General features: G+C 39.4%; 1 protein-coding gene and 1 pseudogene across 3 annotated transcripts in view; both read right to left on the reverse strand.

The window, feature by feature from the left end:
- The window catches only part of ZNF662 (zinc finger protein 662), an 88,051-nt gene that overhangs the window by 31,299 nt on the left and 28,944 nt on the right, over positions 1-27,808 (reverse strand). The window lies entirely within an intron of this gene.
- Positions 17,989-18,524, reverse strand: LOC309855260 (ubiquitin-conjugating enzyme E2 variant 1 pseudogene; annotated as a pseudogene). Its single transcript has one exon. The product of its transcript is annotated as a ubiquitin-conjugating enzyme E2 variant 1 pseudogene (transcript).

Consider the following 27,808-nt stretch of genomic DNA (forward strand, 5'->3'; position numbering starts at 1 on the left):
GTGCAGTGAGAATTCATAGGCATGTGTCTATGAAACTTCATCAAACAAAAATGTACCTTCTACAGTGTTCAAAAACACACAGAGAGAGTTTAGGCCCTTGTCAGAAAGGTTGGTGGCCTCCCCTTAACCACAACTCAACAGAATGACAACAAAGAACAATCCCAGACACAGTGTCCTCTCCAGCACCTCTAATGGATATGAATCTAAGCCACATGTCACAAATTGACTTTAAGGTAGCAGTTAAGAAGACAATAGTCAGATTGGAGAAAACTATTGATGGCAACATAGATTTGTTAAGGGCAGAAGTGAGTACAGATTTGGCAGAACTTAAAAATGCTATCAAAGAGATACAATCTCATCTAGATATAGGGTAAATGAGGCAGAAGAACAAATTAGTGATCTTGAAGATAAACTGATAGAAAAGAAGGAGCAGGAACAAACAGTTTAGAATCCTTGAAAACAAATTTAGAAACCTGAATGACAGCATGAAATGTTCCACTCAGGTCATGATCCCAGGGTCCTGGGATCAAGTCCCGCATGGCTCTCTGCTCAGCGGATAGCCTGCTTCTCCATCTCTCTCTGCCTCTCTGCCTACTTGTGATCTCTGTCTATCAAATAAATAAATAAAATCTTTTTAAAAAAAGAAAAAAGAAATGTTCCACTGTCAGAATTTTGGGGACCACTAAGGGGTGAAGAGAGAGAGTGGACTAGAAGATATATTTGACCAAATCTTAGCCAAGTACTTCCCTAATCTAGCAAATGAAACAATCATGTCCTAGTGACAGAGAGGACACCCCTGAAGATCAATGAGGGCAGACCAAGGCCCAGGCATGCAATGACACAACTTGCAAATCTTAGAACCAAGGAAACTATTTTAAAGGGCAGTTAGGGAGAAGAGATTCCTTACAGGGGGAATAAAATAAGGATAATATCAGACCTGTCCACAGAAACTAGGCAAGCTGGAAAGGGCTGGCAAGACATATTCAATTAGAAGAATAGTCAAGAATTCTTTATCCAGCAAGGTTGTCATTCAGAATAGATGGAGAGATAAGAAGCTTCCAGGACTAGCATTGACTGAAGGAATGTGACCACTAAACTGACCCTGCAGGAAATATTAAAGGGAGTGGTGTTCTATAAAAGGAGAAAAACCCCATGACAGAGAACAGAGATATACAGAGATAACCTATAGAAACAAGGACTTCACAGACAACATGATGACAATAAAATCTTATCAGTCAATAATCACTCTCAAGGTGGAGGGCCTCAATGATCCCATAAAACAGCACAGAGCTGCAGATAGATAAAAAGACAGGACCCACCCATATGCTGTCTGCAAGAGATGCATTTTGAACCTAAGGTACCACACTGAAAGAGAAGGGATGGAGAATCATCTTTCATGCTAACAGACCTCAATAGAAAGTTGGGGTAGCAATTCTGATATAAGACAAATTAGATTTTAAGTTAAAGATTGCAGTTAGAGATACAGAAGGACACTATATCATTCTTAAAATGTCTATCCAACAAGAAGATCTAACAGTTGTAAATACCTATGCCCCCAACATTGGAGCAGCCAACTACATAAGCCAACTAACCAAAATAAGGAGACATATTGATAAGAATACATTAATTGTAGAAGACCTTAACACTCCATTTTCAGCAATAGATCATCTAATCAGAAAATCAACACAGAAATAAGAGCTTTGAATGACACACTGGCTCATATGGACCTCAATGATATACACAGAAAATTCCACCTTAAAACAACAGACTACTCATTCTTCTCCAGTTGGCATGAAACTTTCTCCAGAATAGACCACATACTGGGTCACAAATAAGGGCCCAACTGAAACCAAAAGATTGAGATTATTTCCTGCATATTCTCAGACCAAACTGGAAATCAATCACAAGAAAAAGTTTGGAAGAAATTCAAACACTTGGGAACTAAAGACAACCCTGCTCAAGAATGTTTGGGTCAACCAGGATATCAAAGAAGAACTTAAGCAATTCATGGAAATCAATGCAAACAAAGACCCTTTGATCCAAAATCTATGTGATACAGCAGAGTCAGTCCTAAAGGGGAAATTCATAGCCATCCAAACCTCACTCAAAAAATAAAAAATCCTGAGTATACAAACTGTCTTTACACCTTAAAGATCTGAAGGATCAACAACAAATTAAGCCTACCCCATGCACAAGAAGGAAAATAATTACGATTAGAGCAGAGATCGATGAATTAAAAAACAGAAACATGGTTGAACATAAGCTGGTTCATTGAGGAAAGTAATAAGATGGTTAAACCAGTGGCCATACTTACCCAAAACAAAAGAGAAGGACCTAAATTAATAAATTTATGAATCAAAGGGGAGATATCATGACTAACACCAAAGAAATAAATACAATTCTGAGAAATTGTTATCAATAGCTATATGACAATAAATTAAGCAACCTGGAAGAAACGGATGCAGTCCTAAAAACCTATAAACTACCAAGACTGAAACAAAGAAATTAACAACCGGAATAGACCCATAACCAGTAATGAGATTGAAGCAATAACCAAAAACCTCCCAAAAAACAAGAGTCCAGACCTAACAGATTCCTTAGGGACTTCTACCAAATATTCGAAGAAGAAATAATGTCTATTCTCCTGAGGCAGTTTAAAAAAAAAAAAAAGAAAGAAAGAAAGATAGAAAGAAAGAAATAGAAGTAAAACTTCTGGACTCTTTGTGTGAGGCCAGCATTACCTTCAGGCCCAAACAGGCAAAGACCCCATCAAAAAGAATTTCAGACCAATATCCCTGATGAATATGGATGCCAAGATTCTCAACAAGATCCTAGCTAATAGTTCCCAATAGTATATTAAAATGATTCTCTATCATGACCAGGTGGAACTTATCTCTGGAATGCAAGGGTGATTCAACATTTGCAAGTCAATCAATGTGATAGAATATATAAATAAGAGAGAAGAACCACATGGTCCTCTCAATTGATGCAGAAAAAGCGTTTGACAAAATACAGCATCTTTTCCTGATTAAAACTCTACAGACTATAGGGATAGAGGGAATATTCCTCAACATCCTAAAAACCATCTATGAAGAACCCACAGGGAATATTATTCCAAGTGGAGAAAAGCTGAGAGCCTTCCCATTGAGATCAGGAACACGACAAGTATGCCCACTCTCACCACTATTGTTGAACATAGTAAGAGAAGTTCTAGCAATAGCAATCAGACAGAAACAACAACAAAATAAATAAAAAATATTCAAAATGGCAAAGAAGAAGTCAAACTCTCTCTCCTCACAGAAGACATGATACTCTATGTGGAAACCCAACGGTCTCCATCCCCAAATTAGTAGGACTCATACAGCAATTCAGTAATGTGACAGGATACAAAATCAATGCACAAAAATAAGTTGCTTTCTTATACACTCACAATGAAGCTGTAGAAAGAGAAATTAGAGAAACAATTCCATTTCCAATAGCACCAAAATCTATAAAATATCTTGTAATAAACCTAACCAAAGAGGTAAAAGATCTATACTCGAGGAACTACTGAACACTCATGAAAGAAATTGAAGAAGACATAAAAATATGGAAAAACAGCCCATGCATATGGATCAGAAGAATAAACATTACTAAATGTCTATGCTGCCCAGAGGAATCTGTACTTTTAATGCCATCCCTATCAAAATACCAATGACATTTTTCAAAATGCTGGACGAATCCTAATATTCGGAACCAGAAAAGACACGGAATCGCCAAGGAAACATTGAAAAAGAAAAACAAAATTGTGGACATCACATTACCTGATTTCAAGCCATATTTCAAAGCTCTGATCATCAATACTTTTATCAGCTGAAAGTCTGAAGGATACATGAAAATCCACTCTTTGTGCTTTTACATTCTTTTTGTTTTTCAAGTTTTTATTTAAATTCTAGTTGGTTACCACATAGTGTAATATTGGTTTAGGAGAGGAATTTAGAGATTCATCAATTACATATAACACTCAATGCTCATCACAACACTTAACCCCCCTCATTACCCATCAACCATTTAGCCCATCCCCCTCTTGCCTCCCCTCCTGCAACCTAAGTTTGTTCTCTATATGTAAGATTTTGGGGGAGCACCTGGGTGGCTCAGTTGGTCAAATGATTGACTCTTGATTTCCACTCAGGTAGTGATCTCAGGGACATAAGGTCAAGACTTGCATTAAGGTCCTGTTCAGTGGGGGGTCTGCTTGAGATTCTTTCCCTCTGCCCCTCTCCCCAAATGCTCTCTCTTTACATTTATAATATATAAGTATCGATAGATAGTCTAATGAATCATTGAACACTACATCAAAAACTGATGATGTACTTTATGTTGACCAACAACATAATAAAAAAAGAAAAATATCCAAATATGAGTAAATAAACCTTAAAAGAAAAAGAGTTTGTGATGGATTATCTCCCTCCATTTCTTTTTTCTTTTATACCCCATATTCATCGATTTTGTTTGTTCAATTCCACATAAGAGAGAAGTCATATGATATTTCTCTTTCCCTGACTCATTTCACTTAGGATATGACACTATAGGTCCAACCACATTATTGTGGATAGGAAAATCTCATACTTTGATGGCTCCATAATTCCACTATATGTATATATCACTTCTTTTTTTTTTTAAGATTTTATTCATTTAAGAGAGAGAGTGAGAGAGAACACGAGAGGGGAGAAGGTCAGAGGGAGAAGTGGACTTCCTGTGGAGTTGGGAGCCCAGGATTGGACTTGATCCTAGGACTCCAGGATCATGACCTGAGCCAAAGGCAATTACTTAATGAACTGAGCCACCAGCCACTCTATCACTTCTTTTCTTTTAAGATTTAATTTTTTGAGGAGAGAGAGTGAGAGAAAGGGCATAAGCAGGGAAAGCAGTATGCAGAAGGAGAAGCAGGATCCTGCTAAGTAAGGAACCTGACTTGGAACTAAATCCCAGGACCCGAGGGTCAAGACATGAGCTGAAGAGACACTTAACCTACTGAGCCACCCAGGTGTCCTTACATCACTTCTTTAGCCACTCATCTATCGATGGACATCTGGGTTTTTTCCATGTTTGGGCAGTGGTGGACATTATTGCTATAAACATTGGGGTGTTAGTGCCCCATCAAATCAATACTTGGCATCCTTTGGAAAATTATGAGTGCAATTGATGGGTCATAGTAGTTCTCTCTTTAACTTATGGAGGAAATTCCATGCTGTTTTCCAGAGTAGCTTCACCAAATTTGCATTCTCTCCAACAGTGTAAGAGTGTTCCACTTTGTCCTTTATCCTTTATCCTTGTCCATGAGTAGATTTTCTCTCTTCTTACTTTTCTGTTCCCTGATCCCTTTCAGTTTCCCATCTATTTTTCTCCTGCCACCAACATGAGAGTAGAGCTGGGCAAGGAAGAACAGCATAATCTGATACTCAGTGTTTTCTTTCTGTAATAGGTAGAAAGTTAGAGTGGTATGTATCTTGGAGTTAGTCACTTGCTGAGGAGAAATCTGGGAGATGAGAAAGGTGGGGCTGGCTTGCAGGTTTCATGTTGAGAGCCTCTTAATTCTATCTTCATGCTGGGACTGAGAATAGGGGATGTGGTGATACAAAGGGATTTTCCAGATAAAGAACTGTGCCCACATTGTACAGTCCCTGGAAGCAGCTGTACTTCCCTTGGGAGTGTAGGTTTGCATGCAGGATAGTAGGTATGTTAGTATGTGAATCCATGTGCAGTGATTTTGGTTTTGATTGTGTGTGTTTATGTCATGCATTGTGTGTTTCCCCAGATTTATGTTGCCCTACAAGTCACAATTAATGGTGTGAATTTTCTAAAGAATAATTCTGCAGAATGGGAAAAGATGTTTGCAAATGACACTACAGACAAAGGGCTGATATCCAAGATCTATAAAGAACTCCTCAAACTCAACACTCAAAAATTAGATAATCACATCAAAAAAATGGGCAGAAGACATGAACAGACACTTCTCTAAAGAAGACATACAAATGTCTAACAGACACATGAGAAAATGTTCATCATAATTAGACACCAGGGAGACTCAAATCAAAACCACATTGAGGTACCACCTTACACCAGTTAGAATGGCCAAAATTAACAAGATGAGAAACAAGATATGTTGGAGAGGATGTGGAGAAAGGGGAACCCTCTTACACTGTTGGTGGGAATGCACATTGGTGCAGCTACTTTGGAAAACAGTGTGGAGATTCCTTAAGAAATGAAAAATAGAGCTACACTATGACCCTGCAATTGCACTACTGGGCATTTACCCCAAAGATACAGATGTCGTGGAAAGAAGGGCCATCTGTACCCCAACGTTTATAGCAGAATGGCCACAGTTGCCAAACTCTGGAAAGAGCCAAGATGCCCTTCAACAGATGAATGGATAAAGAAGAAATGGTCCATATATCCAATAGAATATTACATCTCCATCATAAAGGATGAATCCCAAGTTTTGTATCAACATGGATGGGACTGGAGGAGATTATGCTGAGTGAAATAAGTCAAGTGGAGAGAGTCAATGATCATATGGTTTCCCTTACTTGTGGAGCATAAAGAATGACATCTAGGACATTAGGAGAAGGAGAGGAGAAGTGAATTGGGAGAAATCAGAGGGCGAGATGAACCATGAGAGTCTGTGGACCCTGAGAAACAACCTGAGGGTTTTGGAGGGGAGGGGTTTAGGGGTTAGGTGACCCTAGTGGTGGGTATTAAGGAGAGCATGTATTGCATGGAGCACTGGGTGTAGTGCATAAACAATGAATCTTGGAACACTGAAAACAATAAAATTAAATTTAAAAAAAAGAAAAATTCCCATCACCATTACATCATGAATATCTAAGCATGTATAAATTAATCAAATGCTACAATTTAAATCTTGTTCATGATATGCTGCATACACATCCATTAAAACATATCTCATCAGCACCCAGGTAGAGGATTACTGTGCACAAAATAAAGAATTTGGGCTTCACAATTCCTGTTACTGAGTCAGTGAAAATTCCATTTAATAATGACTCTCAAAAAAAAATAATGACTCTCACCTCATAGTAGGTCTCATGACATTGTGAATGGTCAGAGTACCTCAATCTTGCCACTTCACTCACTCAAAACACTCTTCATCTATATGAGTCTTCCCAAGTTCACCTAAAGCACTGAGTGCTAGGGAGGGGCTCTTTTCTTCTTCAAGTGGCCCCAGTTGCTGCCATGTGCCAACACCTAGAATTGAGTGGGAGTCAGAAAAGAGAAGCACCAGGAATTGTTGGGGGAAATTAACTCTCTTTCTCCATCAAGGTCTAAACTTTACCTTCAGAATAAAGTACAAAAGTATAAAACTCATTCTCACTTGAAGAATGAGTCTCCCACTACTGATCGTTGTTGTGGTTCTGCTGGGCCACAATGTGTAATATGAAAAGAGAAGGGGTCTTCTTCTGGGACTGAGCATCAGGGTAGGTACGTGCCTTCCTAGAAAGGAGGATGGAAGGGCACATTTTGTGTGGCACAGTGTGGAAAGGGAACCTCAAAAGTGTGACAACAGTATTATCACTCATGACCCTTTCCGTCAGACAGGGGAAATAGGGTTTTCAATTATTCTGAAGGCCTCTGCAAATAAACAAGTCAAGGTAGTTATTTTAAGTCAATATCAGCAGAAACTGAACCAAGTTATGGTTTATGTTTTATTTTGGAGCATCAACCCTGTGAGAAAGACATGTCTAAATAATATTTGATTTCCATATAGGCATTTTCCCCAAAGAAACAAAAAAAGCATGAGACTGCTTGATTTTTCAAATGTCACTTGTTTGTCCCAGACAGTCTACTTGATCCGAGGGTTTCTTAGAAAACCTAAATCTATAGATCATAGTTTCTACTGCTGGTGGGTGATTCCAAAGATTCAAGATCAGGAAAAGCAGTAGTAGTACCTGAGCACACCTTGCTCACACTTTGGATGATATTTGTCCCCTTCCTGGATGGAAATGAGAAAGGACACAGTCTCCTGTTCACAGGAGTGAGCACTGTGCAGACATCTTTAACACCTGCAGAAAGTGGCTTTCTGTCATCTTCTTCTACGACTTCACCTTTTGCCTTCCTCCAAAACATCCTCTTCTCTTCTTTTTCTTCTTTATTTCCTTCTTACATTTGTACTTTATTCCACTTATACTTAAATTGCAAAAAAAAGCACACATGACCTCAAATCTATCCTCTTGTCAAATTTGCAAGTAGAAGCACAGTATTGTTAACTCGATGCACATGGTTGTGCAGCAGATCTCTACTTCCATCAGGCATGACTAAATCTCCACATGTAGAATAAAAATGCATCCTTTCCTCCTCCTCCAACTTTTGGCAGCCCTCTGCTTCCTGCTTCTGTGACATTGACTATTTTAGATTGCTTATGGAAATGCAATCATACAATCTTTGATTTTCTGTCATTGGCTTATTTGACTTAGTATAATGTATTCAAGGTCTTTCGTGTTCCCACAAAGGACAGCATTTTCTTCTTTATTAAGGCTAAATAATAGTCCACTGTATGGATATACCACCATTCTTTAACATTCAGTGTTAATTAACATTGGGGCTTTTTTCCATATCTTGGCTACTGTGTAAATGCTGCAATAAATATGAAATTGCAGGTGTATCTTCCAGATACCTGGCTCACTCCCTTTGGATATATAACCACATGTGTGATAGCTGGATCCTCTGAGAGTTCTTTTTGCAATATAAGGAAACTCAACACAGTTTTCCATGATGGCTGCACCATTTTCTACTCCCACTAATAGCATTCACAGATTTGACTTTTTCACATTCTTACCAACACCTGTTTGTTGTTGTTACTGTTGTTGTTGTTGTGTTTGTTTGTTTTTTTATTTTCATAAAAGCCATCCTAAAAGATGTGGAGATATCTGATTATTGTTTTGATTACTAGTTAGGTTGAGCATCTTTTCATAGGTCTGATGGCCATTGGTTTGTTTCCTTTGGGGCCAACTAATTCATGATTTTCCCCCTTCCTCTAATTTGGTAAGTCACTTTTGTTTCCTTTTGCACAGTAACACCTTCTCTAAAACAAGTTTTGCAAATATTTTCTCTCCTTCTGTAGGTTTCCTTTTCCTTCTTTAAATTGTTGAAGAGAGTATCCTTTCACCCTTATGTAGTCTTGGCATACTTGCCAAAGATCATATGGCCATGTATGTGTGAGTTTATTTTCAGGTTCTCTTTTCTGGTCGTTAGTCTATCTGCCTATTTTTATGCCTGCACTATACTGGTTAGCTTAGTGTAGCTCTCTAAAGTGTTTGAAAGTCAGCAAGTATAGAGCCTCCATTTTTGTTGTTTACTTTCAATGTTTTGTGACTCTTTTAGGATCCTTTATGGTTCCACATGTACTTCAAGATTGAGTTGTCATTTCCCTGAATGACACTGGATTTTTATTAGTGTTGAATGAATCTGTAGAAGATTTTTTTCTAGGACCTAGCTGTTGACCTTACTGTTTTCATTTCCCAAGGCCTCAAGTAATGCCTGACATGTGTACATGATCCCAGGAAAAACCAACAAATAAATGGTCAGATGAGGGCAGCAATTACTGTACAAGGAATAGCAAAGGGAAGAGAGGCTATGTCTTCATCTTTGATTCTGGAGCTGTGCCATCCAGACTAATGGTCACTAGATGTGACTCTCTAAAGTTAACTTTACAAAATCATTTATTAACTCAATGAACTAAAATAAAGTAAAATAAAATAAAATAACCTCCTTTTACTGAGACAAACTAGGAACATTTCAAGTTTTCTATACCATATGGAATTTCATATTGCTAAATTTGGAGGTGGGAGGTAAAATGGGCCTGGTAGAACTGATAATGCAAATGATGATTCCTTTAGCATCTCGGTCTCATTTGAAGGTTTGCTACTGTGATCGCTGTCTTGCTGAATGGTGCCAGCCACACTGAGTCCAGCAAAGGTCTGAGAATCCACTAGAAAGATCAGGGAGATGCTGTATGACCCACCATAATCTCAACTAGCATGGGAGGGATGGCTAGGCCCCTCTGTCTAGTAACGTGTTTTCTCCTGCTTGTGTTTCTAGAGATTTGCTTATGGGGAACATCAAGAACACCATCAGTGAGATGGAAGCCTCTCCAGGTAAGAAATGACACTGAGTAAAAACCAATGGGAAAGCAGAAAGAGTCAAGTATCATATGGTTTCACTTATTTGTGAAGCATAACAAATAACATGGAGGACATAGGGAGATGGAGAGGAGATGGGAGTTGAGGGAAATTGGAGGGGGAGGTGAACCACGAGAGACTATGGACTCTAAAAAACAATCTGAGGGTTTTGAGGGGGCAGGAGATGGGAAGTTGGGGGAGACAGGTGGTGGATATTAAGGAGGTCACGTTTTGCATGGAGCACTGGGTGTGGTGCAAAAACATGAATTCTGTTATGCTGAAAAGAAATTTAAAAAAAAATGGGAGAGGGTTCCAGATGACAGTCAGGTTGTACCTGTTGACATGGAGACTAAGGAAGGTGTATATGAAATCAGAAAAGAAAGGGAAATATGTGTACAAGTTGGTTTTGTTTATTTCATAACTTTATGACATAACAAGAAGAGGAATTACATCCAAGTGCCTTGAGTGTGTTGTGTTTTTAAACATCTTTTCTTGCTTTGCTCTCTAAAAATTATCTTTTCTTGCACTTTCCTCCCTTTGCCACTACTAAATGTCAAATCTTGATTTTGTTGGTTAACACTTGGAAATTATGGATGAAGGACTGAGGGTCTTCTTGTTATGGACCGATGGTGGATGTCTTCTCTGGTGACACAAGAACTCTCTCAGAGGCACTTGAACATGGAGACTAATCTCTTCTAGAGTGTGCCAGGTGGTGAGTGATAAGTCAACTTTCTCTCTCGTAACTGAAAGGACTTGTCACATCATCTTCCTTTTACTGTCCCCTATTTGCTCCCCCCTAAAAACCACTCTCAGAGCTGGATAGGTGAGAGAATATTTCCTTTGGGATTTAGAAATCCATGCCATGGCCACATTCTTTCCTGAAGGGTTTGTCAGTACTGCTGTGGGAGTGAGATCAGAGACTTGGGAGTAGTAGTCAGCATGGTCTGACGATCCCTTAGGTCACATGGTAAGAAACAGTTCTCCTTCTTAGAGTGCATTTGGGAGAGGTGGCAGGGACTTTTGGGGACAAAAGAGCAGGCAAGCGTCAACCTGCTTCCTTATTCATTAGAATAGGATAAAAGACACCAACTGAAGGCAGCAAGTCTTGGTGCTAGCCTTTTGCCGCACTTTACCATGACCTATTGACAATTCCATGGTCATAAGAACATTTTCTGGAACAAACCAGCACCTGGTCATAGTGCAGCAAGAGCCTCCCCAGAAGAAGTTAATGGGGTCTACGTGACACTCACCCCCAAAATGGGGGAGTTTTGAAAACCAGCTGTTCCTGACATAAAACACAGCAGTACTGTAATGTCTGGTAGGCTGACGGCTTGGACTCAGAAAGGGTGAAGGCAGGGATGGGATGGAAGCTGGAAACACAAAAGGGGCTATCGTTTGCTCTTCTTTGAGGACTTTCTTTCTCTCTTTTTCTTTCATTTTTAAATATTTTTTATTGTTATGTTATTCACCACAAAATATATCATTAGTTTTTGATGATGCAGTGAGGGCTTTCTAAAGAGTGGTGGTTTATGAACTCCTCTCTCCGGGGACAAGAGAATAGGGTGATGCCATTATCTCCCCCACTCATCAGCACTGACCAACTACAGAGAGCCTCACAGTGCTACCAAGTCAGGCCAGAGCCACTTACACCAAGCCCTTCACCATGCTCTGCAGGTGCATTTCACTAAGGTGAGTTCTTCTGAGAATCTGTGTAGCTGACCCCTCTCATAGATGACAAGAACAAATCCCTCACATGCAACAAGTCTACTGATCACAGAGTGGCTGCATAACTTCAGCTCTAGGTGAAATAGATCTAGCTTCCCTTTTGTTTAACTCTGGCTACATTTAACAAGCAGACCAAAACACACTTAAATAAACCTTGCCACACACTGGACAAAGTCTAGACACCACCCCCTCCCACCCCCACCCCCCAGTGCAAGGAGAAATAAAACCCAAGACTTCTTTCAGTTTTTGTTTGTCCTGGAAGATTTTTTATCTCTCCTTCTACTTTCAATGATAGCCTAGCTGGATATAGTATTAATGGCTGCATGTTTTTCTTGCTTATTGCTCTGAATATATTATGCCAGTTCTTTCTGGTCTGCCAGATCTCTGTGGATAAGTCCACTGCCAATGTAATATTTCTACCATTGTATGTTACAGACTTCTTGTCCCAGGCTGCTTAAATGTTCCAATAAAAAAACATAGGGCATCAGAATGGATTTTTTTTAAAGTTTCTGCTTACAAGACTCATTTTAGACCTACAGACATCAGCAGATTGAAAATAAGGGACAAGAAATGGATGTCAAAAAAAAAAAAAAGCCTGAGTAGGTAGCCATTCTTATATCAAAGTAGATTTTAAAACCAAGTGTGTAACAGATGAAGATGGGCATTATATCATAATTAAGGGGCCTATCCACGAAGAAGAGAGAACAATTGTAAATATTTATACCCCATTTTAAAATCTTTTCAAAGAACGACTTGCAGTTTTATTGATTTTCTTTATTGAGTTCCCATTTCCAATTTTATAAATTTCTGCCAAAATTACACCTCTCTTTGGCTTTTTTGAGACTTACGTTGTTCTATTGTCTAGCTAATTGTTTCAGACCTTTATTTTGTTAGTGTACATGTGTTCAGTTTCTAGAATTTCTTCAAAGTACTGCTTTCATTGCAGTCCACAAATTTTTTTTAATTTATTTTTATAAACATATAATATATTTTTATCCCCATGGGTACAGGTCTGTGAATCACCAGGTTTACACACTTCACAGCACTCACCCCAGGACATACCCTCCCCAATGTCCATAACCCCACTCCCCTCTCCCAACCCCCCTCCCTCCCAGCAACCCTCAGTTTGTTTTGTGAGACTACAAGTAACTTATGGTTTGTCTCCCTCCTAATCCCATCTTGTTTCATTTATTCTTCTCCTGCCCCTTAACCCCCATGTTGCATCTCCACTCCGTCATGTCAGGGAGATCATATGATAGCTGTCTTTCTCCAACTGACTTACTTCACTAAGCATGATACCCTCTAGTTCCATCCATGTCATCACAAATGGCAAGATTTCATTTATTTGATAGCTGCGTAGTATTCTATTGGGTATTTATACCACATCTTCTTGATCCATTCATCTGTTGATGGACATCTAGGTTCTTTCCACAGTTTTGGCTATTGTGGCCATTGCTGCTATAAACATTCAGGTGCATGTGCCCCTTCGGATCACTATATTTGTGTCTTTAGGGTAAATACTCAGTAGTGTAATTGCTGGGTCATAGGATAGCTCTATTTTCAACTTTTTGAGGAACCCTCCATGCTGTTTTCCAGAGCTTGTTGCACTAGCTTGCATTCCCACCAACAGTGTAGGAGGGTTCCCCTTTCTCCACATCCTCGCCAGCATCTGTCATTTCTTGACTTGTTAATTTTAGCCATTCTGACTGGTGTGAGGTGATATCTCATTGTGGTTTTGATTTTTATTTCCCTGATGCCGAGTGATATGGAGCACTTTTTCATGTGTTTGTTGGCCATCTGGATGTCTTCTTTGCAGAAATGTCTGCTCGTGTCCTCTGCCCATTTCTTGATTGGATTATTTGTTCTTTGGGTGTTGAGTTTGCTAAGTTATTTATAGATTTTGGACACTAGCCTTTTATCTGATATGTCATTTGCAAATATCTTCTCCCATTCTGTCAGTTGTCTTTTGGTTTTGTTATCTGTTTCCTTTGCTGTGAAAAAGCTCTTGATCTTGATGAAATCCCAATAGTTCATTTTTGCCCTTGCTTCCCTTGCCTTTGGCAATATTCCTAGGAAGATGTTGCTGCAGCTGAGCTCGAAGAGGGTGTTGCCTGTGTTCTCCTCAAGGATTTTGATGGATTCCTTTCTCACATTGAGGTCCTTTCTCCATTTTGAGTCTATTTTCATGTGTGGTCGAAGGAAATAGCCCAGTTTCATTTTTCTGCATGTGGCTGTCCAATTTTCCCAACACCATTTGTTGAGGAGGCTGTCTTTTTTCCATTGGACATTCTTTCCTGCTTTGTCGAAGATTAGTTGACCCTAGAGTTGAGGGTCTATTTCTGGGCTCTCTATTCTGTTCTGTGTGTCTATGTGTCTGTGTGTCTGTTGATCTATGATCTATGATCTATTGATCTATGTGTCAGTTTTTGTGCCAGTACCATGCTGTCTTGTAACAGCTTTGTAATAGAGCTTGAAGTCCGGAATTGTGATGCCACCAACTTTGGCTTTCTTTTTCAATATTCCTTTGGCTATTCGAGGTCTTTTCTGGTTCCATATAAATTTTAGGGTTATTTGTTCCATTTCTTTGAAAAAGATTTTGATAGGAATTGCATTAAATGTGTAGATTGCTTTAGGTAGCATAGACATTTTCACAATATTTATTCTTCCAATCCAGGAGCATGGAACATTTTCCCATTTCTTTGTGTCTTCCTCAATTTCTTTTATGAGTACTTTATAGTTTTCTGATACAGATTCTTAGCCTCTTTAGTTAGGTTTATTCCTAGGTATCTTATAGTTTTGGGTGCAATTGTAAATGGGATTGACTCCTTAATTTCTCTTTCTTGTCTTGTTGTTGGTGTAGAGAAATGCAACTGATTTCTGTGCATTGATTTTATATCCTGACACTTTACTGAATTCCTGTATAAGTGATAGCAGTTTTGGAGTGGAGTCTTTTGGGTTTTCCACATATAGTATCATATCATCTGCAAAGAGTGATAGTTTGACTTCTTCTTTGCCGATTTGGATGCCTTTAATTTCTTTTGTTGTCTGATTGCTGAGGCTAGGACTTCTAGTACTATGTTGAATAGCAGTGGTGATAATGGACATCCCTGCCGTGTTCCTGACCTTAGCGGAAAAGCTTTCAGTTTTTCTCCATTGAGAATGATATTCGCGGTGGATTTTTTCATAGATGGCTTTGATAATATTGAGGTATGTGCCCTCTACCCCTACACTTTGAAGAGTTTTGATCAGGAAGGGATGCTGTACTTTGTCAAATGTTTTTTCAGCGTCTATTGAGAGTATCATATGGTTCTTGTTCTTTCTTTTATTAATGTGTTGTATCAAATTGATTGATTTGAGGATGTTGAACCAACCTTGCAGCCCTGGAATAAATCCCACTTGGTCATGGTGAATAATCCTTTTAATGTACTGTTGAATCCTATTGGCTAGTATTTTGGTGAGAATTTTAGCATCTGTGTTCATCAAGGATATTGGTCTGTAGTTCTCTTTTTTGATGGGATCCTTGTCTGGTTTTGGGATCAAGGTGATGCTGGCCTCATAAAATGAGTTTGGAAGTTTTCCTTCCATTTTTATTTTTTGGAACAGTTTCAGGAGAATAGGAATTAGCTCTTCTTTAAATGTTTGGTAGAATTCCCCCGGGAAGCCATCTGACCCTGGGCTTTTGTTTGTTTGGAAATTTTTGATGACTGTTTCAATCTCCTTACTGGTTATGGGTCTGTTCAGGTGTTCTATTTCTTCCTGGTTCAGTTGTGGTAGTTTATATGTCTCTAGGAATGCATCCATTTCTTCCAGATTGTCAAATTTGTTGGTGTAGAGTTGCTCATAGTATGTTCTTATAATTGTCTGTATTTCTTTGGTTAGTTGTGATCTCCCTCATTTCATTTATTATTTTACTTATTTGGGTAAATAAATAAAATTAGTTGTGATCTCCCTCATTTCATTTATTATTTTACTTATTTGGGTAAATAAATAAGATTAGTTGTGATCTCCCTCATTTCATTTATTATTTTATTTATTTGGGTACTTTCTCTTTTCTTTTTGATAAGTCTGGCCAAGGGTTTATCAATCTTATTAATTCTTTCAAAGAACCAGCTCCTAGTTTTGTTGATTTGTTCTATCGTTTTTTTGGGGGTTTCTATTTCATTGATTTCTGCTCTGATCTTTATGACTTCTCTTCTCCTGCTGGGTTTAGGGTTTCTTTCTTGTTCTTTCTCCAGCTCCTTTAGGTTTAGGGTTAGGTTGAGTACTTATGACCTTTCTTGTTTCTTGAGAAAGGCTTGTACCGCTATATAGTTTCCTCTCAGGACTGCCTTTGCTGTGTCCCACAGAGTTTGAACCGTTGTGTTTTCATTATCATTTGTTTCCATGAATTTTTTCGATTCTTCTTTAATTTCCTGGTTGACCCATTCATTCTTTAGAAGGATGCTGTTTAGTCTCCATGTATTTGGGTTCTTTCCAAGTTTCCTCTTGTGATTGAGTTATAGCTTCAGAGCATTGTGGTCTGAAAATATGGAGGGAATGATCCCAATCTTTTGATACCGGTTGAGACCTGATTTAGGACCGAGGATGTGATCTATTCTGGAAAATGTTCCATGTGCACTAGAGAAGAATGTGTATTCTGTTGCTTTGGGATGAAATGTTCTGAATATATCTGTGGTGTCGATCTGGTCCAGTGTGTCATTTAAGGCCTTTATTTCCTTGTTGATCTTTTGCTTGGATGATCTGTCCATTTCAGTGAGGGGAGTGTTAAAGTCCCCTACTATTATTGTATTATTGTTGATGTATTTCTTTGATTTTTTTTTTATTAATTGTTTTATATAGTTGGCTGCTCCCTCGTTAGGGCCATAGATATTTAAAATTGTTAGATCTTCTTGTTGGACAGATCCTTTGAGTATGATATAGTGTCCTTCCTCATCTCTTATTATAGTCTTTGGCTTAAAATCTATTTGATCGGATATAAGGATTGCCACCCCTGCTTTCTTCTGATGTCCATTAGCATGGTAAATTGTTTCCCACCTCCTCACTTTAAATCTGGAGAAGTCTTCAGGTCTGAAATGAGTTTCTTGTAGGCAACATATAGATGGGTTTTTGTTTTTTTATCCATTCTGATACCCTGTGTCTTTTGATTGGGGCATTTAGCCCATTAACATTCAGGGTAACTATTGTGAGATACGAATTTAGTACCATTGTATTGCCTGTAAGGTGACTGTTACTGTATATTGTCTCTGTTCCTTTCTGATCTACTACTTTTAGCCTCTCTCTTTGCTTAGAGAACCCCTTTCAATATTTCCTGTAGAGCTGGTTTGGTGTTTGCAAATTCTTTCAGTTTTTGTTTGTCCTGGAGGCTTTTAATCTCTCCTTCTATTTTCAATGATAGCCTAGCTGGATATAGTATTCTTGGCTGCATGTTTTTCTCATTTAGTGCTCTGAATATATCATGCCAGCTCTTTCTGGCCTGCCAGGTCTCTGTGGATAAGTCTGCTGCCAATCTAATATTTTTACCATTGTATGTTACAGACTTCTTTTCCTGGGCTGCTTTCAGGATTTTCTCTTTGTCACTAAGACTTGTAAATTTTACCATTAGGTGCCGGGGTGTGGAGCTATTCTTGTTGATTTTGAGGGGGGTTCTCTGCACCTTCTGGGTTTTGATGCTTGTTTCCTTTGCCATATTAGGGAAATTCTCTCCAATAATTCTCTCCAATAGACCTTCTGCTCCCCTCTCTCTTTCTTCTTCTTCTGGAATCCCAATTATTCTAATGTTGTTTCGCCTCATGGTGTCACTTATCTCTCGAATTCTCCCCTCGTGGTCCAATAGCTGTTTGTCCCACTTTTGCTCAGCTTCTTTATTCTCTGTCATTTGGTCTTCTGTATTGCAAATTCTTTCTTCTGCCTCATTTATCCTAGCAGTGAGCACCTCCATTTTTTTTTTGTTATAGCACAACTTACATATTTCAAATGGACAAAAAATTAGTATCATTTACAGTATCTTAAGATAAATTGCCTTTGAATGGGAGCTTCCTTTCCAGTACTTTGAGGTCTACAAGACGTATCTAGAAAATGTACTACTGTGGAAAATGACTGCTTAAATCGAATGGGGGAGGGGGGCGGGCCTGTGGTTTCTCTTTTTGATTAATTGCTGTAACACTGTCCTTCAGGCGGCTGAGGGAGTTTCATGTTTTCTTTAGACATCATTAGGCGCCAGAGCTCTTGCAGGACAACTTTGGTTGTTATATGAATTCTGCCATTTTGCTAGCACTGATATGGCTCTTGGGTCCACCACTCCATTAGAACTATTAACTCCATTCATATTCATTTTTGTTATAAATCTTACAAAAGGGGGTGCTTCTGGGTATTTAGGTCCACATTCCATTTTAAGGCTGTATATTCGGTTTTCATAAATTGTTCTTGGAGGCCCAATTATCATCTCTGTCCATCTTGTAAGTGTCATGTCTTCGTCATCTTCTAGACCCCAGCAAACTGTGCCATCTCCTACTCCTTTCTGGCCTTCTTCCAGTTCTTCCAACAGTCGAAAATTGCGAGGGACTTTTACTCCCGAGCCCGTGGTGGCTGCCATCTTGCGTCGCTCTTGCTGGAAGGCCGGCCCCTTCTTCCTAACACCTCCATTTTTGATTGCACCTCATTAATAACTTTTTTGATTTCAACTTGGTTAGATTTTAGTTCTTTTATTTCTCCAGAAAGGGCTTTTATATCTCCCAAGACGGTTTCTCTAATATCTTCCATGCCTTTTTCGAGCCCGGCTAGAACCTTGAGAATCATCATTCTGAACTCTATAGCTGACATATTACCAATGTCTGTATTGATTAGGTCCCTAGCCTTCAGTACTGCCTCTTGTTTTTTTTTTGTTGTTGTTGTTTTGTTTTTGTTTTTGTTTTTTTTTTGTGGTGAGTTTTTCCGCCTTGTCATTTTGTCCAGATAAGAGTATATGAAGGAGTATATGAAGTAAAATACTAAGAGGCTGGCAAAGACCCCAGGAAAATACGCTTTAACCAAATTAGAAGAGACCCCAAATCGTGGGGAGGAGAAAGGGGATAAAAGAGGTTCAGAAAAAAAAAAAAGAAACAATTAAAAAAAGAAAACGAATAAAGAAAAAATATACATATGGTAGATAAACTAGTTTAAAAACGTTAGAAAAGAGTAAAAGTTAAAAAAAATTAGGAGCAGAAGAAAAAAAATTTGAAAAAAAAATTAAATTAACTGGAAGATTGATGAATCATGGGGAGAAAGCCATGAGTTCAGTGCTTTGCTTTCTCCTCCTCTGGAATTCCGCTGCTCTCCTTGGTATTGAACCTGCACTCCTTGGTAGGTGAACTTGGTCCTGGCTGAATTTTTTGTTGATCTTCTGGGGGAGGGGCCTGTTGTAGTGATTCACAAGTGTCTTTGCCCCAGGCGGAATTGCACCGCCCTTACCAGGGGTCGGGCTGCTGAGTAATCCTCTCGGGGAACACTTTCCATAGAGTTCCGCAGGACGGAAATGAAAATGGCGGCCTCCCAGTCTCAGGCCCATAGGAGCAGAGAGCTCAGAGCCCCACTCCTCAGTGCGCCATCAGAGAATAGTGCCCAATTACTCCTGTCTCCCTGGCCTCTGGCCGCACTCCAGGCTCACCGAGCCTGCGGCCGTTCAAAGTAACCCCGAGCTGAGAGCTCACTCCTCAGCTCTGTCTCTGTAGCCGGCTTCCCTGTTCTAATACCTACAAGCTCTGCGACACTCAGACACCCCCGATCCTTCTGTGACCCTGCGGGACCTGGGGCCACGCTGAACCCGCATGGGCTTCACCCCGGTTTACCCTCTGGAGCGAAGTCCCTCAGTGGAACAGACTTTTAAAAGTCCCGATTTTGTGCTCCATCGCTCTGCCACTTGCCGGGAGCCAGCCCCTCCCACCTGCAGTCTATCTTCCCGTTGTTTTGGATTCACTTTTCCTCCAGTCCTGCCTTTCAGAAGGTGGTTGATTTTCTGATTCTAGTGTTGCTGTTCTTCTCTTTGATCTCCCATTGGATTTGTGGGTGTTTGCAATCTTTAGATAAGCTATCTAGCTGATCTCCTGCTACCTGAAGTAGTCTCAGCCTGCTACTTCTCCACCATTTTGACTCCTCCCCCACATAGTCCACAAATTTTATAAAGGTGTACATACATTTTAATTTATTACAAAATATTTGAAAATTCTTTTGAGTGTTCTGTTTTTGATCCATGTGATGCTTAGTCTCCAAATATTTTGGAATTTTCTAGATATCTTTCTGTTATAGCCTTCTATGTTTATGTTCTTTGGGGTCTAAGAACATAATTTGTATGAGGTCTGTTGTATTAAATTTTATGAGGCATTTTTTTAAACCTCAGAATATGGTTATTCTGGTGACTGTTTCACTTGAGTTTGGGAAGACTTTGTATTCTCCTGTGGCTAGATACAATATTACATAATTGTCATTTAGATTCAGTTGATCAAAGGTACTGTTCAACTCATCTTTAAGGACTTTGTGCATGATGGAATGTATCAATTACTGAAAGAGTAGTGTTTCATGCTGAAATAGTGAATTTGGGTATCGAATGTCCGTCCATCAAGGGAATGGATTTTTCCATTTTTCTTTCCCATCGTCAACAGTTGCTGTGTCGCATACATTGATGCTGTATTGTCAGATGCATGTAGGTGAAGGATTGTTCATGTCTTACAGGAGAATGGACCCCCTCCTCTTAGGTAAGTCCTTTCTTTATCCCTGCTCATTTTCCTGGTTCTGAAGTCAGCTTTGTCTGAAATAAATGTAGCTACTATGGTTTACATTTCATTTGTGTTATCATGGTGGCCTAATTTTTTCTCCTTTTTTCTTTTAACTTGTCTGTATTGTGATAATTAAAGTGTGTTCTGGTGGTTTCTTCATGGCTTCACCAACCATGAAGGTGGTACTTAGGTCTTTAAAATCCATTTTGATGCTCTGTCTTTTTTTTTTTTTTAATAACCCCCATGGGACCAACTTGGATTGGATTTATTGGGATTTATTGCTTCTGGATTTGTTTGCTTGTACTAAGTCATAGTCTACAAAAGAGCAATTTTTAAAAATATTGAATTTCATCTTATTTTTTCAGTGTTCCAAGATTCATTGTTTATGTACCACACCCAGCGCTCCATGCAATACATGCCCTCCTTAATACCCACCACCAGGCTCAGCCAAAACCCCACTCCCTTCCAAAACCTTCCAGTTATTTCTCAGGATCCACAGTCTCTCATGGTTCATCTCCCTGTCCAATTTTCCCCACCTCACTTCTCCTCTCCTTCTCCCAATGTTCTCCATGTTATTCCTTATACTCCACAAGTAAGGGAAACCATATGATCATTAACTCTCTCCACTTGATTTATTTCACTCAGAATAATCTCCCCCAGTCCCATACATGTTGATACAAAACTTGGGATTCATCCTTTATGATGGAGGAGTAATATTCCATTGGATATATGGACCATATCTTCTTTATCCTTTCATCTATTGAAGGGCATCTTGGCTCTTTCCAGAGTTTGGCAACTGTGGCCATTGCTGCTATAAACATTGGGGTAAGATGGCCCTTCTTTCCACAACATCCGTATCTGGGGTAAATGCCCAGTAGTCAATTGCAAGGTCATAGGGTAACTCGATTTTTCATTTCTTAAGGAATCTCCACACTGTTTTCCAAAGTGGCTGCACCAACGTGCATTCCCACCAACAGTGTAAGAGGGTTCCCCTTTCTCCACATCCTCTCCAACATATCTTGTTTCTCATCTTGTTAATTTTGGCCATTCTAACTGGTGAAAGGTGGTACCTGAAGGTAGTTTTAATTTGAATCTCCCTGGTGGCTAATGATGATGAACATTTTTTCATGTGTCTGTTAGCAATCTATACTTTCAATGCCATCCTGATCAAAATTCCACCGGTATTTTTCAAAGTGTGGGAACAAACAAAGTTTGTATGGAACCAGAAGAGACCCTGAATTGCTAAGGAAAAGTTGAAAAAGAAAAACAAAATTGAGGGCATGAAGTTGCCTGATTTCAAGCTTTACTACAAGGTTGTGATTACCAAGACAGCATGGTACTAGCACAAAAATAGACATACAGACCAGTGGAACAGAGTAGAGAGCTCAGATATGGACCTGCAACTCAAATAGTCAAATGGTGTTTGACAAAGCAGGAAAAAAATATCCAGGGGAAAACAGACAGTCTCTTCAATAAATGGTGTTGTGATTGGACAGCTATATGGAGAAGAATGAAACTTGACCATTCTCTTACTCCATACACAAAGATAAACACAAAATGGATAAAAGACCTCAACATGAGCCAAGAAACTATCAAAATCCTAGAGAAGAACATAGGCAGTAACCTCTTCGACATTGACCACAGCGACTTCTTTCAAGACATGTCTCCAAAGGCAAAGGAGACAAAAGCGAAAAAGAACTTTGGGGATTTCATTAAGGCCAAAACCTTCTGCACAGCAAAGGAAACAGTCTACAAAACAAAGAGGCAACCCACGGAATGGGAGAAGATATACACAAATGGCGCTACAGAGAAAGGGCTGATATCCAAGATCTCTAAGGAACTCCTCATAATCAACCCCCCAAAAAAACAGATAACACGTCAAAAAATGGGCAGAATACATGAACAGACACTTTTCCAATGAAGACACATAAATGGCTAACAGACACATGAAAAAATGTTCATCATCGTTAGCCATCGGGGAGAATCAAATCAAAACTACATTGAAATGCCACCTTAGACCAGTTAGAATGGCCAAAATTAACAAGATGGGAAACAACAAGTGTTGGAGAGGATGTGGAGAAAGGGGAACCCTCTTACACTGTTGGTGGGAGAGCATGTTGGTGCAGTCACTTTGGAATACAGTGTGGAGACTCTTTAAGAAATGAAAAATAGAGAGAGGAGTCAAGATGGCGGAGAAGTAGCAGGCTGAGACTGCTTCAGCTAGCCGGAGATCAGCTAGATAGCTTATCTAAAGATTGCAAACACCTGAAAATCCATCGGCAGATCGAAGAGAAGAAGAACAGCAATTCTGGAAACAGAAAAACAACCACTTTCTGAAAGGTAGGACCGGCGGAGAAGTGAATCCAAAGCGACGGGAAGATAGACCCCGGGGGGAGGGGCCGGTTCCCGGCAAGCAGCAGAGCAACCGCACACAAAATCAGGACTTTTAAAAATTTGTTCCGCTGAGGGACATCGCTCCAGAGGCTAAACCGGGGCGAAGCCCACGCGGGGTCAGCGTGGCCTCAGGTCCCGCAGGGTCACAGAAGGATCGGGGGTGTCTGAGTGTCGCAGAGCTTGCGGGTATTGGAACGGGAAAGCCGGCTGCAGAGACAGAGCGGACAGCAAGCTCACAGCTCGGTGTTACCTTGAACCGGTCGCAGGCTCGGTGAGCTCGGAGCGCGGCCGGAGGTCAGGCAGACGGGAGTAACTGGGCGCTGTTCTCTGAGGGCGCACTGAGGGGTGGGGCCCTGGGCTCTCAACTCCTCCAGGCCGGAGACCAGGAGGCCGCCATTTGTATTCCCGTCCTCCGGAACTCTACGGAAAGCGCTCAGGGAACAAAAGCTCCTGAAAGCTAACCCGAGCGGATTACTTACCCCGGCCCCGGTTAAGGGCGGTGTAATTTCACCTGGGGCAAAGACACTTGAGAATCACTACAACAGGCCCCTCCCCCAGAAGATCAACAAATCCAGCCGAGACCAAGTTCACCTACCAAGGAGTGCGGTTTCAATACCAAGGAGAGCAGCAGAATTCCAGAGGAGGAGAAAGCCAAGCACGGAACTCATGGCTTTTTTCCTGTGATTTTTTTTAGTCTTGCAGTTAATTTAATTTTTTCTTTTTCATTTTTTTTTTTTTCTTCTCGCCTGTGGGTAAAATTTTTTTTTTTGACTGTTACCTTTTTTTTTTTCTTTTTTAATGATTTTTTACTAGTTTATCTAATATATATATTTTTTCTTTTTTACATTTTTCTCAGGTGTTTTCTTTTTTTAAAAATTTTTTTCTTTTCTTTTTTCTTTTTTTTCTTTGTTCTTTTTTTTTTCTTTCTTCCTTTTTGAACCTCTTTTTATCCCCTTTCTCCCCACTCACGATTTTGGATCTCTTCTAATTTGGTTAAAGCATAATTTCCTGGGGTTGTTGCCACCCTTTTAGTATTTTACTTGCCCCTTCATATACTCTTATCTGGCCAAAATGACAAGACGTAAAAATTCAAGACAAAAAAAAGAACAAGAGGCAGTAAAAGGCTAGGGACATAATCAATACAGACATTGGTAATATGTCAGATCTAGAGTTCAGAATGACAATTCTCAAGGTTCTAGCCGGCCTCGAAAAAGGCGTGGAAGATATTAGAGAAACCCTCTCGAGAGATATAAAAGCCCTTTCTGGAGAAATAAAAGAACTAAAATCTAACCAAGTTGAAATCAAAAAAAGCTATTAATGAGGTGCAATCAAAAATGGAGGCTCTCACTGCTAGGATAAATGAGGCAGAAGAAAGAATTAGTGATATAGAAGACCAAATGACAGAGAATAAAGAAGCTGAGCAAAAGAGGGACAAACAGCTACTGGACCACGAGGGGAGAATTCGAGAGATAAGTGACACCATAAGACGAAACAACATTAGAATAATTGGGATTCCAGAAGAAGAAGAAAGAGAGAGGGGAGCAGAAGGTATACTGGAGAGAATTATTGGGGAGAATTTCCCCAATATGGCAAAGGGAACGACCATCAAAATTCAGGAGGTTCAGAGAATGCCCCTCAAAATCAATAAGAATAGGCCCACACCCCGTCACCTAATAGTAAAATTTACAAGTCTCAGTGACAAAGAGAAAATCCTGAAAGCAGCCCGGGAAAAGAAGTCTGTAACATACAATGGGAAAAATATTAGATTGGCAGCTGACTTATCCACAGAGACCTGGCAGGCCAGAAAGAGCTGGCATGATATTTTTAGAGCACTAAACGAGAAAAACATGCAGCCCAGAATACTATAACCAGCTAGGCTATCATTGAAAATAGAAGGAGAGATTAAAAGCTTCCAGGACAAACAAAAACTGAAAGAATTTGCAAATACCAAACCAGCTCTACAGGAAATCTTGAAAGGGGTCCTTTAAGCAAAGAGAGAGCCTACAAGTGGTAGATCAGAAAGGAACAGAGACCATATACAGTAACAGTCACCTTACAGGCAATACAATGGCACTAAATTCATATCTCTCAATAGTTACCCTGAATGTGAATGGGCTAAATGCCCCTGTCAAAAGACACAGGGTATCAGAATGGATAAAAAAACAAAACCCATCTATATGTTGCCTCCAAGAAACTCATTTTGAGCCCGAAGACACCTCCAGATTTAAAGTGAGGGGGTGGAAAACAATTTACCATGCTAATGGACATCAGAAGAAAGCAGGAGTGGCAATCCTTATATCAGATCAATTAGATTTTAAGCCAAAGACTATAATAAGAGATGAGGAAGGACACTATATCATACTCAAAGGGTCTGTCCAACAAGAAGATTTAACAATTTTAAATATCTATGCCCCCAACGTGGGAGCAGCCAACTATATAAACCAATTAATAACAAAATCAAAGAAACACATCAACAATAATACAATAATAGTAGGGGACTTTAACACTCCCCTCACTGAAATGGACAGGTCATCCAAGCAAAAGATCAGCAAGGAAATAAAGGCCTTAAACGACACACTGGACCAGATGGACATCACAGATATATTCAGAACATTTCATCCCAAAGCAACAGAATACACATTCTTCTCTAGTGCACATGGAACATTCTCCAGAATAGATCACATCCTCGGTCCTAAATCAGGACTCAACCGGTATCAAAAGATTGGGATCATTCCCTGCATATTTTCAGACCACAATGCTCTAAAGCTAGAACTCAACCACAAAAGGAAGTTTGGAAAGAACCCAAATACATGGAGACTAAACAGTATCCTTCTAAAGAATGAATGGGTCAACCGGGAAATTAAAGAAGAATTGAAAAAAATCATGGAAACAAATGATAATGAAAATACAACAGTTCAAAATCTGTAGGACACAACAAAGGCAGTCCTGAGAGGAAAATATATAGCGGTACAAGCCTTTCTCAAGAAACAAGAAAGGTCTCAGGTACACAACCTAACCCTACACCTCAAGGAGCTGGAGAAAGAACAAGAAAGAAACCCTAAGCCCAGCAGGAGAAGAGAAATCATAAAGATCAGAGCAGAAATCAATGAAATAGAAACCAAAAAATCAATAGAACAAATCAACAAAACTAGGAGATGGTTCTTTGAAAGAATTAATAAAATTGATAAACCCCTGGCCCGACTTATCAAAAAAAAAAAAGAGAAAGGACCCAAATAAATAAAATCATGAATGAAAGAGGAGAGATCACAACTAACATCAAAGAAATACAAACTATTATAAGAACATACTATGAGCAACTCTACGGCAATAAATTTGACAATCTGGAAGAAATGGATGCATTCCTAGAAACATATAAACTACCACAACTGAACCAGGAATAAATAGAAAGCCTGAATAGACCCATAACCAGTAAGGAGATTGAAACAGTCATTAAAAATCTCCAAACAAACAAAAGCCCAGGGCCAGACGGCTTCCTGGGGGAATTCTACCAAACATTTAAAGAAGAACTAATTCCTATTCTCCTGAAACTGTTCCAAAAAATAGAAATGGAAGGAAAACTTCCAAACTCATTTTATGAGGCCAGCATCACCTTGATCCCAAAACCAGACAAGGATCCCACCAAAAAAGAGAGCTATAGACCGATATCCTTGATGAACACAGATGCGAAAATACTCAACAAAATACTAGCCAATAGGATTCAACAGTACATTAAAAAGATTATTCACCACGACCAAGTGGGATTTATTCCAGGGCTGCAAGGTTGGTTCAACATCCGCAAATCAATGTGATACAACACATCAATAAAAGAAAGAACAAGAACCATATGATACTCTCAATAGATGCTGAAAAAGCATTTGACAAAGTACAGCATCCCTTCCTGATCAAAACTCTTCAAAGTGTAGGGATAGAGGGCACATACCTCAATATCATCAAAGCCATCTATGAAAAACCCACCGCAAATATCATTCTCAATGGAGAAAAACTGAAAGCTTTTCCGCTAAGGTCAGGAACACGGCAGGGATGTCCATTATCACCACTGCTATTCAACATAGTACTAGAAGTCCTAGCCTCAGCAATCAGACAACAAAAGGAAATTAAAGGCATCCAAATCGGCAAAGAAGAAGTCAAATTATCACTCTTCGCAGATGATATGATACTATATGTGGAAAACCCAAAAGACTCCACTCCAAAACTGCTATCACTTATACAGGAATTCAGTAAAGTGTCAGGATATAAAATCAATGCACAGAAATCAGTTGCATTTCTCTACACCAACAGCAAGACAGAAGAAAGAGATATTAAGGAGTCAATCCCATTTACAATTGCATCCAAAACCATAAGATACCTAGGAATAAACCTAACCAAAGAGACACAGAATCTATACTCAGAAAACTATAAAGTACTCATGAAAGAAATTGAGGAAGACACAAAGAAATGGAAAAATGTTCCATGCTCCTGGATTGGAAGAATAAATATTGTGAAAATGTCTATGCTACCTAAAGCAATCTACACATTTAATGCAATTCCTATCAAAGTACCATCCATATTTTTCAAAGAAATGGAACAAATAATGCTAAAATTTATATGGAACCAGAAAAGACCTCGAATAGCCAAAGGGATATTGAAAAAGAAAGCCAACGTTGGTGGCATCACAATTCCGGACTTCAAGCTCTATTACAAAGCTGTCATCATCAAGACAGCATGGTACTGGCACAAAAACAGACACATAGATCAATGGAACAGAAT

The sequence above is a fragment of the Mustela nivalis genome, assembly GCF_964662115.1.
Source record: "Mustela nivalis genome assembly, chromosome: 1".
Classification (NCBI taxonomy): Eukaryota; Metazoa; Chordata; class Mammalia; order Carnivora; family Mustelidae; genus Mustela; species Mustela nivalis.